At 42.8% G+C, this 14,492-nt stretch overlaps 1 protein-coding gene across 3 annotated transcripts in view; it reads left to right on the top strand.

Annotated features, from left to right (window-relative positions):
- Positions 1 to 4,543: 4,543 nt before the first annotated feature.
- Positions 4,544 to 14,492, top strand: part of pdlim5b (PDZ and LIM domain 5b) — a 65,134-nt gene continuing 55,185 nt past the window's right edge. For 2 of the 3 annotated variants that reach the window (XM_081702717.1, XM_081702718.1), the window contains exon 1: positions 4,544 to 4,710. The gene's annotated coding sequence lies outside the window, so the exon portion shown is untranslated. The remainder of the gene's footprint in view (positions 4,711 to 14,492) is intronic. The other variant, XM_081702714.1, reaches the window with a different exon arrangement.

Below are 14,492 nucleotides of genomic sequence, written 5' to 3'. Positions count from 1 at the left end.
TCGAGGACACATGCGGTGCAGATCAAACAGACAGACTAACACACAGAGAAGATTTCAATGCCTCTCCGTGCAAATCCTCTCCGCATTGTCGGACGGACATGTTACAGGCAGACCCCTCCAGCCTGGCATTTCTGCACAGAACTTGCATCTCTGTCCAAACAAACAGGTACACCAAAGCCTGTTATTACCATCTCAGAGTCTGGGCCTGTAACGGTCCTGACACACGCCTTTCTGTAGTCGGTCAGATCCTTAACATTTGGTTGGAGTTTGTCTTCTTCATTTCTTAGACATTTGCAAGGATGATAAATAGTATAAGAATGTTTTCTAAGTCAGGCTAACCCTGCCTTTGCTTTACCACGCTTGCGGGGCTACTGAACCCAGCTTGAACCTTGGCGTTCGTCCAGGCCCAGGACTAAAGAAAACGTCCAGTCAAGAACCGCGCCATAAAATCCAGTAAAAAATACAATTCTCTGCCCAGTCAAAAAAAAAAGAAAAAAAAGAAAAAAGAAAAAGAGGGCTACTTGAAAATGCTAAATTGATTTTAAAAAACACGATCAAATTCTATATAAAACTCCGGGGGGAAAAAACGTCACAAACTAGACATTCAGTTACACCTGCAGCGACCTGCTACTGCTCGCCGCTTCTCCGGTTCTACCGAAGGTTTGCAAGACGACTTTTCTAACAGACCTCGGGAAAGAGCATGAAGTGCAAAACGTGCCTTTGGTAATACATTCCGAGTCACGAGAAGAGAGCGAGGAAGGGTCTTCGCAAGGACCCAGTCGCGCTAATGTTTGAGCGTGCGTTCATGCCACAGTTTCTGCGAGGCGTGCATGTGCGCTGCGTGCGGAGGAGCCCGCGCGCGCTCTCACTGCTGGCCTCTCGCGCTTGTCGCAGCTTCAGGGGAAGACGCGCGTGCTCCAGCTTGACAGCGAGGCGCGTGTGTTTTCCGTCTCATTCGAGGCAGGAGACGCTCTGGAGCAGATCCACAGACTTTCCTTACAGCAAAGAGAGGGGCAGATGTACCAGAGAGGGGACAACGGAGAACGGATATCGCAGTCTGCAAAAGATTCACTGCCATGTCACGCAGACCTTGTCATTAACATTTTGCAACAATAGCAACAAAAATCATTGCACTCTTTTTCTTTCAGTAACCACTGTCAAAAGCATAAGGTTAATCTCTCTGAAACACTCAAGCAGAATTTCTTTTCTGCAAACTAACAGTGTGCCAGAATTAAGTTCTCTCACATGGCCTTTGAACCTCCAAAGAAGTCATTCATGATTTTAATGGTTAATTAAACTTCGTCTAAAGATGCTAAAATAGCCAGCAGTAATCAGACTTTCCATAATACTAACAGAGCCTATGAGCTTTCTGTCACCAGAAGCAGATCCGCTTCCACCGTAGATGTGCTTCACATTTGCAGCTACCAAAACAACTTAAATATTGAAAGGGCATCTTATACTACAGTCTTATACTGAAGATTTATCCTGCAGCCAAACATTAGCCCATGAATCATAATATGTGCACAGCAATGTCAATACTTTAGAGACGAAAATGTTTTAGTTTTCATTGTCTATAGTTCTGAAAGGGGGTAACCAGACACTCTTCTTCCCTGCCCTGCAATTAAAACCCAGGAAGGCGACTTCACCAAGATCCTCTTTCGCACTCTGCTCTACCTCGGTGCCTTACCTGGTGTTCGCTGGTTGGCCAAAACAGCCAGGACTGACCGGACCTTCTGCCACAATGATTGACAGGAGGCTGTGACCTATGGGGTGAGCCCTGAATGGGGCACATGTAGGTGAGCCCAGCAAGTTGTGGAATGTGTGCTTTCACCTATAACCTCTCACCCCTATAATCGTGGGGCAGATTCAGTCTAAATCAGACTCACTCATGATTCAGAGCTGGGCTAAGATGGCTCACACAGGGAGACGCTGACACAACTCTGCAGAGTCGTGTCGTTTTCGCAAGTGATTTTGATTTTAGCCGCTATCTGCGCTTGCTGGGTGACCTTGTGTGTCACCGCGCAAAAAGCTGCAGATTTCTGGAAGCAACAGTGTTTTCCTGTCGTTAATGTTGTATAAGTGCCATAACTTGTGTACTGTTTGTGATGTGCACAAATTACTGTAATTATGTATACAGTAATGACATTAGTGCAATGCGAGAACAGTGGAGGGTGTTGTGCCAACCAGGCAGATGGTGATGTCTGGCTCCGCCTACTTGCATATTTAGGCCCACTGTAGCAGGAGAGGAAGTGCCCTCTTCTGCAAACAAAACCAGCAAGTTTAATTTAGCAGTGCAGCTCCATTTCTCTCTGTACCCAGATTTAGCACCCGGCTGAAGGCACATGGGTTTGCTATCTAGGATTCGCTCCCCAACCCATAACCATTCCCACCTCCAGGTTTGGTGCTCCTCCCGGGGCCCACCTGCGCCGGGGCCCCACCTGAACACACGCTGGCCACGGCTGCCACTGCACCGCCTGTACATTGTGGAGTTCAAGGTCACCTTCCTGCCCAGTGCCTGCATTGGCACTCGGGTCTACAGCAAGTACCTCCTCAGAAGAGTCTTCCTGAGTTTTCCCCTGGCAGGGGAGAGAACCACTTCAGTGGCAGAGCCGAAGGAGAGCACTGTCCCTGTAATTCCTCATCACCGATCAACGGAAGTGTTCTGGTAACTTCAAAACATTTCCAACCACTTCCTACCATAATGCTGGTTCGGTGGTGGAATTTGGAAAGCGCTCCATCTAGTGGCTGAGAGTCGACATTACCGCTTACCTGGTCATTAAACGGTCGTAGGAGTCTCCCTCGCTTGAGGGAAGCAGTGGAGTCGGATTCCTGCTGAGATATGCCAGACGGTCCTCACTAGCACAGTACGTATCACGAGATGTTGGAGTTCACTTTCATACACAAAGCTTTCTTTTGATTTTATTTCTCGTTTCTTCAGGGCGCGTTCACTCTTTATCGGGGTTCTACCCTATGACCTCTCCAGGGCAGTGTCTTTGTTCGTGTTCTATGAAACTGGAAACGTTCAGAAGGTGCATCAACAAATGACCAGGGGAAAAGCCTGTTAATCTAGCTATAGGATCTGTCTTGGCAATTAAGATCAGAGTTTACCGCCACCTGGTGGTCATTCGCTTGTAGTACTGTTTTCACTGTAACTGTGACTGAGCTTTCTCATGTATAATAAAGAGGTATAAAGAGTCGCTGAGGCAGACTTGAACATCTGTGGACAAATCATTCCCCTCTTTGTTTTGATCTCCGGAAGGCCCATATTTTCTTTTTTGGACAGTTTGATTTTCACTTGTCCTCATTTTAAAGCAAAATATCTTACAGGAGGTTTTTAGACCTTCAAAACAGGCTTGTAACAACCCAGCTTTCATGTTAGTTTCACTGTAGTTACTGAATAATTCACAGTAGTTCCATAATAATAATAATAAGACATGAAATTTATATAGCACTTTTCAAGAACCCAAAGATGCTTACAATTCCACATATATATATGTAATATACGAAGTATCAGAAAACACAGCAGTCACAATAATACAGGAATAACAACATGAAATAAGACACAATAATACAGGAATAACAACATGAAATAAGTTACAATAATACAGGAATAACAACATGAAATAAGACACAATAATACAGGAATAACAACATGAAATAAGTCACAATAACACAGGAAAAACAACGTGAAATGAGACACAGTAATACAGGAATAACAACATGAAATAAGACACAATAATACAGGAAAAACAACGTGAAATAAGACAATAATACAGGAATAACAACATGAAATAAGACAATAATACAGGAAAAACAAAGTGAAATAAGACATGAAAAGACAAAAAGAGAAATGTATGTTTTAAGGCTTTAAACATGGAAGGAGAGGTAGGCTGCTGGACATAGGAGGGTTAGAGAGTTCCAGAGGCAACTCTGGAAAATCTAGAAAATGCTCGAAGATGTGAAAGGTGGAAGCAGGAACGGTGAGGAACAGTGAGGAGCCTAGCTGAAGAAGACCTGGGAGCACCTGAGAGGGTTCATAGTGGAGAAGAATCAGACAGGTAAGGGGGCTGGAGACTGGAGAGAGCTTTGGACTGTGAGGAGGAGGGCTTTGAAACGAATGGGGTATTTTTCTGGAGGTCAGCGGACATTCGGGAGCAGCGTGCTGGTGTGAGCGGGTGTGTGAGAAGACAGGCACCAGAGTTCCGAACATCCTTGTTGACAAGGAAAGAGTTACAGTAGTCCAGGATGAATAATGTACCTTACCAGAAATATGAGCTAATAAATAAGCCTGATTTAAACGGGTTAAATGACGTTTAGAAATGGCTTAAAGAAGGAATTATTCCTTTTTAAACGCCTGTTTATTTGAAGTCGTCAGTAATGTAGATTGGTCACCAGCACGTTGACTGCACACAACACTAGTGCACGTGGCTGTGAAAGTCTTGAAACCACCCTCATCTCCTCCTACTCCCAACCAGCTCTATTCCTCATCACCTCCATGTCCTTCTCACACACACACGTTATGCTTTCATTTCCCTGAAAAAAATAAACTAGCTAATAAACTAGAGCTTCTCTGACTACAGTTGGATCTCCTCGTAGACAGAACAGTCTGGACCGGAAGGAGGATGTCTGCACCTGGGCTGAACAGCAAACTAAAGAACTTATAATTCTGGGGCTCGTTCTGCGGCTCGTTCTGCGGCTCGTTGGCTGCAGGTGAGTCAAAGTCTATTTTACTATGCACTTCATTTGATGCTGTGACTGAAGATCCATTTTAGTAATCCTTCAGGTAGTTTCATGCTGGAAAAAATCTGCCTATCTTCGCGCTGTGGGGCGGAAGATCTCCTTTCGATCTGTTCTCGTGGTGGAAAGAATGTATCTCCTCACCGTGGGGCGGCAGATCTTTTTTCAAATTGCTTTCGTGGTGGAAAGAATCTATCCATCTATCTCCACATCACAGAGTGGGAGGTCTTCCGGTGGAAAGAATTTGTTTCACATCAGAACCACAAATAGAAAGTCTCGCACATCCTGGGTTTGAGGTTTCCTCTGCAGTTTTGGTTTGTGCGTGACCCCTGCCTGTCCTCTTTGTTCTTGCAGATGGGGGGACGTATTGTAAAACCAGAGCCCTACGAAACACCGCAGGCCTGGATGGGTAAAAACGGTAATGATAAATCAACCATACCATGGGTGGATAATTTAGCTGGGTGGACTGAGCCATGTGTGTCTTATTTCGGCCATGCATGACTACGTAAGTGTTTATCTGTGGACAGGGAGATCCCGAGTGGGATTATGAGTATATGCAGTCAGCATTAGCAACTCGAACTAAAATGAAAATAGACTGGGATAAGTTCACAAAGAAAACAAATAAACAGAAACAAAACCGTAAGGCAGTGACTATGTCCGCACCGCCACTGGCGTATATAACAGAACAAACGCCATTTTTCTTCGATGCTCTTGGAAACCATAAACCAATTGTGTGTAGTTTTTTTACTTTACACCGGAGCCACCTTTTACTTTTTTAACGGGACTCTCTAGGAAGGGGCCCATCTCTGGAGCATCGCTTAGTTCTGTGGTGTCTATGTCGTGTCCTAAAACTTTCCCTTTGTCGTTCACTTGCATCAGCCTCCCCAGTTTACCCCAGTTTACCCCAGTTTACCTCAGTTTACCTTTTTGATTTTTGATAATTCCTAACTCACCATTTACTCTCTTTAGGTCATGACATCATGTGTAAATTAGGCCTGACTATTGTGTTTAAAGGGGAAAAATGACTGTAGCAAATGCAGATTTCTCACTGACTATTGAATTATGTAATAACCTCTCTGTTTGTGACACTGATTACTGGTGTTGTAATTCCACACCAACTGCTGTCAGTTCTGCATTCTCTGTAGGCTGAGCACAAGGGTCAAGTGGGCCTGCTCTCATTCAAACCATACACGGTCCAGTTGCCCTCTGCTGCTCCTGCGTCATGTAGGCAATACCCGCTCTCTTTAGGAGGGAGACAGCTGTTGTGGACCTCATTGATTCTCTGTGGTCACAAGGGGTTCTGACACCCCTCATGTCTCCTTATAATACCACAATCAATCTTGGGGGGGGGGGGGGGTTTGTGGGGAATCAATGACTTAGTTAATCCTCGCTCTTCTACCATGCCAGATGTCTGGCATTATCAACAACATTCTTGCCACACACACACACACACACACACACACACACACACACACACATTTCACAGTGGTTGATCCGTGCTCCACTTTCTTCAGTGCGCACACAGACACAAAGTAACATGATCATCAGAAAGCCATCAAGCGTAATATCACAGCCTGATCAAGGAGATTGGGATTATGGGAACTGAGAGCCGGTCTACTGTTGGTTTCTCTCAGTCCCTTCTTAAAAATCCACAGTTTCACAATCGTTCTAAAACTTTATGACATTTCCTGGAGTGAGCAGTGCTGTTCAGCTGCAGGGTGGGTGGAGAGCAGGAATTTAATGTCTCGCTACTTCGTGATTTGTGCGCTCGTGTTTTCCATGCACACGAGGGGCATTCGGGGGAGTGCACAGGCAATGTCGGAAATATTGCTGCAAAGGTACCCATGAATAACCAATGTCACACTTACAGTTTTGTTCCTTGGGCATAATTCATCTGATATAAAGTTGAATTGTCTCCAGCGAGCCGTTTCTGGGAACGGCTAACAACAGATGGATATTTTTGTTTAGCATAGTCGTGCTTGGGAAACCTCAGGGTGCTGGCTAAAAAACCAATGCTGACTCACAGTTTATGAAAGATTTTGTGTTCCCTGCAGGGAATGTCTGTAATGATTGCATCTTTTTTTTCTGTAAGAGTCCAAAGTTTAGAAAACTCAGTAAAATCAATTTCACAGAGAGTTGGCAGTGCTAACGTGCTACCATTCTGCGGTTCAAGTTTGTCAGAGTGCTACAACATGTTTACTGAAAAATAATAAAAATAACACATAACAGTTTTGCTATTAATGTAGAAAATGGTAGATATTTAAATAGTTTTCCATGTTGTCAGCATTCTAAGTTTAGGTGATTAAAAATAAAAGTGCCAAATGGTATCTGCTTTTACAAGTTATGATAGCCAGATTCCTTGAGACAGTCAAGTGTGTGCTAGATGTGTATAGAGACTGACCTCCGGAGGCCAGCTGTGTCAGCAGCATTTAAGTCACTTTACAGACCATCACGCAGGGCATGTTGTCAAGCCTACACGATACAGTCATGATATATTAGACCTCGACCAAAGATGGCAACATTCCTGACAAGTGTAACGATAAGCGGTTAGGAGGTGGACGCATGTGCATTGAAGAGTGCGAGTTATTATTATAGAATTGTAATCCTCAGAATGGAAAGAGATGATAATGAAAACGAAAACAAAACACACTATGACAAAAAGGAGGCAGCCTAAAACAAAGACACAAGCGATTGCAAGCTGGGAGGAAAAACACGAGGCTTGGAATGACAGCAGCTGCGTTTAACACAATGACCAGCAACACAAACGGGAACAAGACAGGGTTTAAATACACGTACTAATAAGAATGAACAAGACACAGCTGCTACAAATGATGGGCGGAGAACACGAAACACGGAAGCAAAACAAATACACGAGACATGGAAACCATGACAAAAATGAATACATCACCAAGGGAACAGCTAGCATAACTGCAGGACACTACAAGCTTTCGTGACTCCGTGGCAGGCTTGCTTTGAGAGGCGGGTGTGTATGGTGGGTCAGTCTGTGAGATTACGAAGTAGTCTGTGATCTCCAGTTAAAGTTACTGTCAGGGCAAGACCCCCTCGTCCTCGACTCCTCCCCAAATCCGTATGATGTCTTGTTGGTGTGTGTGTGTGTGTGTGTGTGTGTGTGTGTGTGTGTGTGTTGTTGCCACGCCCCTCCCTTGTTAATCAGTTCTGTGTCACACCTGTCCTTTTTTGTTGTCCTTGTTAGTGTATGTATTTAAGGTCCTGTTTTGTGGTTATCCTTTGTTGGTGTTTGACCCTGATATGCTGTGTGTCAGCTGCCTTATCACACTATAAACTGTGTCGTCCTCGTCATGTTGTTTGTTTCAATAAGTGTCTGTGATTCTGCCAAACACCTCGCCATGGTATCCTGACTCTGTCTCCTCAAAATCACACCTACATTACATTAGAAAATGCAGCAATTTTTAATCTTAACTCATTTGTAAATGCTCTCTATAAGCATATGCTTCTAATATATTTACTTGAACTATTTGAGTAGTTGTGGTTCATGATTGCCTGGTCCTGTGGCCTTGAACATAACCTTATTCCATCAGCAGTGCACAACAGGTTGGTGAAGGCAATGATGCTGCTTACTGAAGCTGCAAAGTAACATTTAGTGAGTAACATTTAGTATGTAACATTTAATATGTAACATTTAGTGAGTAACGTTTAGTATGTAACATTTAATATGTAACATTTAGTGAGTAACGTTTAGTATGTAACATTTAATATGTAACATTTAGTGAGTAACGTTTAGTATGTAACATTTAATATGTAACATTTAGTGAGTAACGTTTAGTATGTAACATTTAATATGTAACATTTAGTGAGTAATGTTTAGTATGTAACATTTAATATGTAACATTTGGTATGTAACGTTTAATATGTAACATTTAGTGAGTAACGTTTAGTATGTAACATTTAATATGTAACATTTAGTGAGTAACATTTAGTATGTAACATTTAATATGTAACTTTTAGTGAGTAACGTTTAGTATGTAACGTTTAGTATGTAACGTTTAGTGAGTAACGTTTAGTGAGTAACCTTAATTCAAAGTACCAGTCAAAAGTTGGACACGCCTCTTTATTATTTTACATTTCATAAAACAGGGAAGGTATCAAACCATTGAAGTAACATTTATGTTTTTATCCTGTAATAAACAAATATTAACTATCTTGGATTTTAGATTCTTTGAAGTATTCTGTACTTTGATGACAGCTTCGCTCACTCTCGGTGTTCTCTTAACTAGTGTTAGGAGACCACCACTTACAGTGATTTTCCATCAGTCTTGAAGACGTCCTCACATGTGCAGAGCACTTGTAGGGTGAGGAACCAAAGTTCTGAAAGAAAACTATTTGCTGAGGTTGCACCTTTCTCAAGTTACATTTGTCTTAGAAACCAACTTAAGCATAATCCATTAGATAAAAATGCCTTCATTATTATTAAAAACATACATTCAGTCATGTGTGTCCAAACTTGTGTCTGGTATTGTATGTAGCACTTTTCCAACCTGTTCAAAAAAGTGCTTCACAGGGACAATATAATAAAAATAAATTAAATAAAAAATATAAAACAATAAAACGGGACAACACAACCATCACACACAAATGATAGGCCAATAACTAGCTCAAATGCTAAACCATAGAGATGTGTCTTAACCTCTTTTCTTGAACAGCTCCTTAGACCCAGTGTGTATAATGTCTAAGTGCAGACTGTTTGGGAGCACAAACCATAAATGCCTTTTTCTTTTATCTTAGTCCTTGGGACTAAGAACCATTGGCTTGTTGGATTCAGTGCCTTCAGTTAGACTTTCTAATCTTCTGAAATCATTTCACTTAAAAGAGAGATAAAGTTGTGTATCTTCAGCAGAAAAATGATGAGATATTAAAAGAACAAATCAAATTTCCTAAAGGGAGCATATATAAAATTTGAAACGGGGCCAAGATTGGAACCTTGAGGAACCCCACACAAAAGCTCAGCACATAAGGACCTTCTTTGCCCAGTGGACACCATAAACTTTCTACCGGATAAGTATTAAGAAAACAAATATAAAGCAATCTGTGAAATATCGTCTCATGGGTGCAGCCTATTTATCATAATACTATGACTAACAGTGTCAAAAGCTACACTAATATCCAGTAAAACCAAAACAGATACATCTCAGGCATCAGCGTTCATTAAGGATCAGACATGCACATTCCGGAGGTTTTAACAACAGTCGTCAATGGCAACTTCACTGGGATCCTTTCACATACATGGCTGAGGGCCTGTTTGTTTGCGTGTAAGGTGTGTCTTTCATGAATTTAATGTGGCATATCAACACCATAATTATATGCAGACAATAAAAACACGATTTTATCAGATGGTGTCTCAGTGGAAACATATTCTTCTCTAAAACTCAGTAGCCTAAATAAAACTGTCACAGAACACTTGCCTCTCACGAGTCACGTGGTTTGGCCCACCGCGTGCAGTGGGAGGGTCTTGTTTGTTTATTTGTAACTACACCTGCACACAACTGCACCTGGTTAGTGTTTTGTCTTCATGTATTTAAACCCTTGAATATTTTGGGGATTATTTAAGAAATTTTTTGAATTTGCTGAAATATTTCAAATTGAAAAGTAGCAGAGACGATGTATCTCACCTGTCCTCTCTAACCCTAGGTGTCCTGAGACATCTTTGCATAATGATGGTTATGAAAGAGTCACATCCCCCACTTATTTCCTTCGACTTTCTCATGAAAATGTGCCCAAGCCCCAGTGAGTACAAACTGACTGTAGTCACTCAAGAATCGATCAAATTGTCACCCAATTCTGTGTTTTTGAAGTTAATATACTTGACTTTCAAAAATGACATGGCAAGTTAAATGAAAGAAAAGACTAGACACTATCCGTAAATGCCCTCGTATCCTTGAGGGCATTTAAAAGAGCAATTCACTACATCCCCATGGCACAGTGACTTCAAATCATTCATCTGTTGTCTCTATGACCGGTTCCCTTTCTCTTCTGTATATAGTGTGTGAACAGGGCTATACATGAAGCTTTTACAAGGTAAAGATTAAATGTTAGTTTCTAAGATGAGTATTTAGTGGGTACATGTTTACTTAAGCAGAAACAAAAACAAAAGGTCTGAAGCTTTGTGAGACATTTGGAGGCTCATGGTCGGCTCTGAGTGGTCAGGCTCTCACTGCAGAGAGTTTCAGGTGCAGTGGTGAAGGGACTCGTGCTTGCTTGCTCTCAGGGGGCTAAATCTAGGGGAGCAGGTGGAGCGACGGAGGAGGGTTACGGCGTTACACGCACCTTAACCCTCACATCCACGCATCACTCCAGTTCTCTAGAGCGAGCAGTCACGCGCCGTCAGCCCCTGTAGGCGTCCAGACCACAGCACACAGCACAGAACTGCCTGGCACTGAAACCAAGCCACCCGGGTCGGACTCAGGCCACGGGGGTGCCAAGACTAGATAGAAACTCTCTGGACAAGGATGCATCTTTGAGGACTCCCGTTTAGACAGAGGACAAAGGGGTTGATAAGACGCTGAGGGTGAGGCATATGTTTTACTGACCTAAACCTACACGCACAAACGTACAAATACAAAACACGCAGCTACAATTACATGCAAATGCAAGTGCCATTACTGTTGGATTTCTAATAGATTTAATTGAAAAGACTTATAGTGTTAATCCATAAAGCTCATCAACACTACAGTCCATGCGATAGTCTTGCTGCAGGCACCGTTATCTTATTCACTAAAGGGCTTGGACCCAAACACCTGTGAAGCTGCTTTGTGATGCCTGTTGTAAAAAGCGCTATACAAATAAATTTGACTTGAAATGAATTTTTTGCAAATACTGAATTTATATAGAAATATCAACTATTATATGTATATATGGAGTAATACATGTAGTAGCAGTTCTTATGATAGACTGTTTGCATCTTAATAGTTTTCTCAGAACTGCGTTTCAGAATGCTAAGCGTGTTATATAACTTGAAGACCAGATTGAGCTTTAGAAAGTTCAGTGGCACAACTAAACATTTGCCAAAAGGAAGGGATCATCACTGCTTTGTGTCTGTCTCCTAGTAAAATAGCTTCTCTGATTGTGTTTTGGTTTGGTGTAAGCAGAGACTAGAAGGTCAGCTGGTGATTTTGCTGTTTTCAAACCTCCCCACTGTGTTCAGTCAGGTACTAAACCCAAAACTCACAGCAAGTGGTCCTTTAAAGGAGATTTTTAAGTGTTTCTTTTTTTTCTTTTTAGGAGATGCATTTTATAGTCCCTAGTGAGTAGCAATGAACAAAGGGCACATATCAAGCTATTATAGGAGTGTTTTTACATTGACAGTACCGTCCTCTGAATAGACTCAAACGCAGTCAGACAAGGACAGTCCCCAGAAAGGTTGTTAGGATACATGCCAGTTCTTGCATATTAATTAACATTAATTAACTATATTAATTTCAATAACACTAGTGCTGTCGCTTTTGCTTTGAACTGTCTGAGGTAAACTGTCTGGATCAGTGAGATGTTTGTTGTCTTAAAGTCTTGCCCAGGGGGTCTTTGGTACGGAGGAAAGCAGTGCTTTGGAGGTGTGAGATGAAAAACACCACCAGGTTTTTGTCTGCTTGAGGAGTCCACACCCCTCCAACAAGACCCTTCACACATGGTTGATCAATTTGAGGATTTGACTCTCCCTCCACCACCAAACAGCTGCAGGGTCGGCTCCAGGGGAGATGGGACACGTCGCCAGACTCCAATCTGACCTACAAATGTGTTAAATGGGTGCAGTCAAAGTCAGAGTGTTATATAGCGCTTTTTACAACAGCCATTTACAACTTTCCTTGCATTGTCCCTATATCATGACGCAAAATAAATAAATAAATAGTAAAATTACACACACACACACACATACATACATATATATATATTATTCAATCAGGATAATCATCTATGATAGACTCCAAATCCTAATTCCTGTAGCTGGCATTTAAATGGACAGAACAGACACACCATTAAGTCTCTCTTGTCTTCTGAATCAAGCCTCCCATGAGGATGTCTGTTTAATCTAGCCAACTGCACGTCATTTTCTTTTCACTTCTGAACTCTGCGTTTGAATTTACACACACACTTATGAAATACATATTTTGGTATATTTTAATGGAATGACATTTGTTTTCTTATTTCAGACTCAGAAATAAGGAATATGTCATGTCTGTCACAGAACACTGGTTTGGCCTGCTGCGTGCAGTGGGAGGGTCTTGTTTGTTTGTTTAACCACACCTGCACCTGGTTAGTGTTTTGTCTTTGTGTATTTAAACCCCCTTCAGTGTGTGCAGTGCGATCGGTCATTGCCTTTCTTCATGTTCACAGCGTTAATGTTAAACATATTGGTGCCCGTTTTTACTCTCAATGGCCATGTTTGTTTTCAGCATTTAGGTTATATGCGAGTGCCTTTGTCTTCTTCAATAAATGTCTGTGTACATCGACGGAGTCTGTGCGTCCTGCTCCTCGGCCGTTACAATGTGTGAAAGATCTGTTTCTCCAGTGTGGATGAGACACATTATGAATTCGAATGCAAGGTGGGTTCGAACCCAGGTCAGCTAGGTGACCACGCCAATAGCCTACTGGGTGAGCAACCACGCTCTAACAATGGTGGGCCCGTGTGCAGAACAGTTAGATCTTGGATCAGGTAAAACAAAACTAAACACCACGCCAAGCATGGAAAAAGGGAGAATAAAGGATGCCACAGGAAGAAATGGCAACCCTGACACACTGGGGAAAACCAAACTAAAACTTCCCAAACAAAACCAGAAAATGGGGAGGAACGTGAATGGCTAAGGGAAGCCTCGGGAGAGAGACAGACTCAAGAGGGAAAACTGAAGAGGGGAGGGGATGTGTGAAATCACAAACACCCTCGCAGACAAGAAGTGAGGTGTAGCACAAGGGCTCACAGACCTCAATACCTGAAGTTACCGGCTAGGAGCTTGGTGCAGAACTTTAGCAAAGACCCAGCACTGAACGACTGGGTCACTGGGCTTTTATAAGGTCTAACCCAGCTGTTGGGTGTTAAGCCTGATTAGTGGTGTGGTTGACTCGAGGCCTCCCTCTGGTGGCCGGAGGGGGCCTTGGCCTGGTGCCAACCCTTACACAGAGGTTCACAAAAATAAACGTCAGTACTAAAGCAAGCGTATGTTTGTTGTGGCAGCTGAGGGATGTTGTTAAGTTAAAGGACCCGTTCATGAGTTATAGTCGCATAAACTCAGAGGGAAGGGGCCTAACTGATATCATCGGGGACCCAGTCACCAGGGGTCCCAACATGATGTCCCCCCACCCCCCATGAAGACACGTCACGGAACACACCACCTCCAAGCTGACCCTGCACACAGCACCTTTAACACACTGTGAAAAGCAGGATGTGACAGTGTCACATGGAAAATCCCGCTAGCCGTGTAGATCTGACAGCCATGAGGAACCTTACATCACATCCCCCCCGGGGCCAGGATGGGGAAAGCAAAGCCCCAGTCAACTGTAGAAGTAGATGGAGGGCAGCAGGCTGTCTACCTCCACGTCGTCCCCAGGCTCTACCCCATCTTAGCTGCTCTGTCTCATAGCAGACTCCTTTTCCCCTCAATACCAGGGTGAAGCTGCTTGCGGAGGAGGAAGGTCCTTGAGGGTAAAAGGCAACTTTATTTCTCATGTTTATATGGACCGAGAGACAGAGACAGAGAGTGGACAGAGAGCTCACTCTCTGTTTTATTAGC

Source organism: Electrophorus electricus, chromosome 19, assembly GCF_041902795.1.
Source record: "Electrophorus electricus isolate QZ-2024a chromosome 19, ASM4190279v1, whole genome shotgun sequence".
NCBI lineage: Eukaryota > Metazoa > Chordata > Actinopteri > Gymnotiformes > Gymnotidae > Electrophorus > Electrophorus electricus.
Note: the sequence above shows the minus strand (reverse complement) of the source record. Positions and strands in the feature narration are given on the sequence as shown.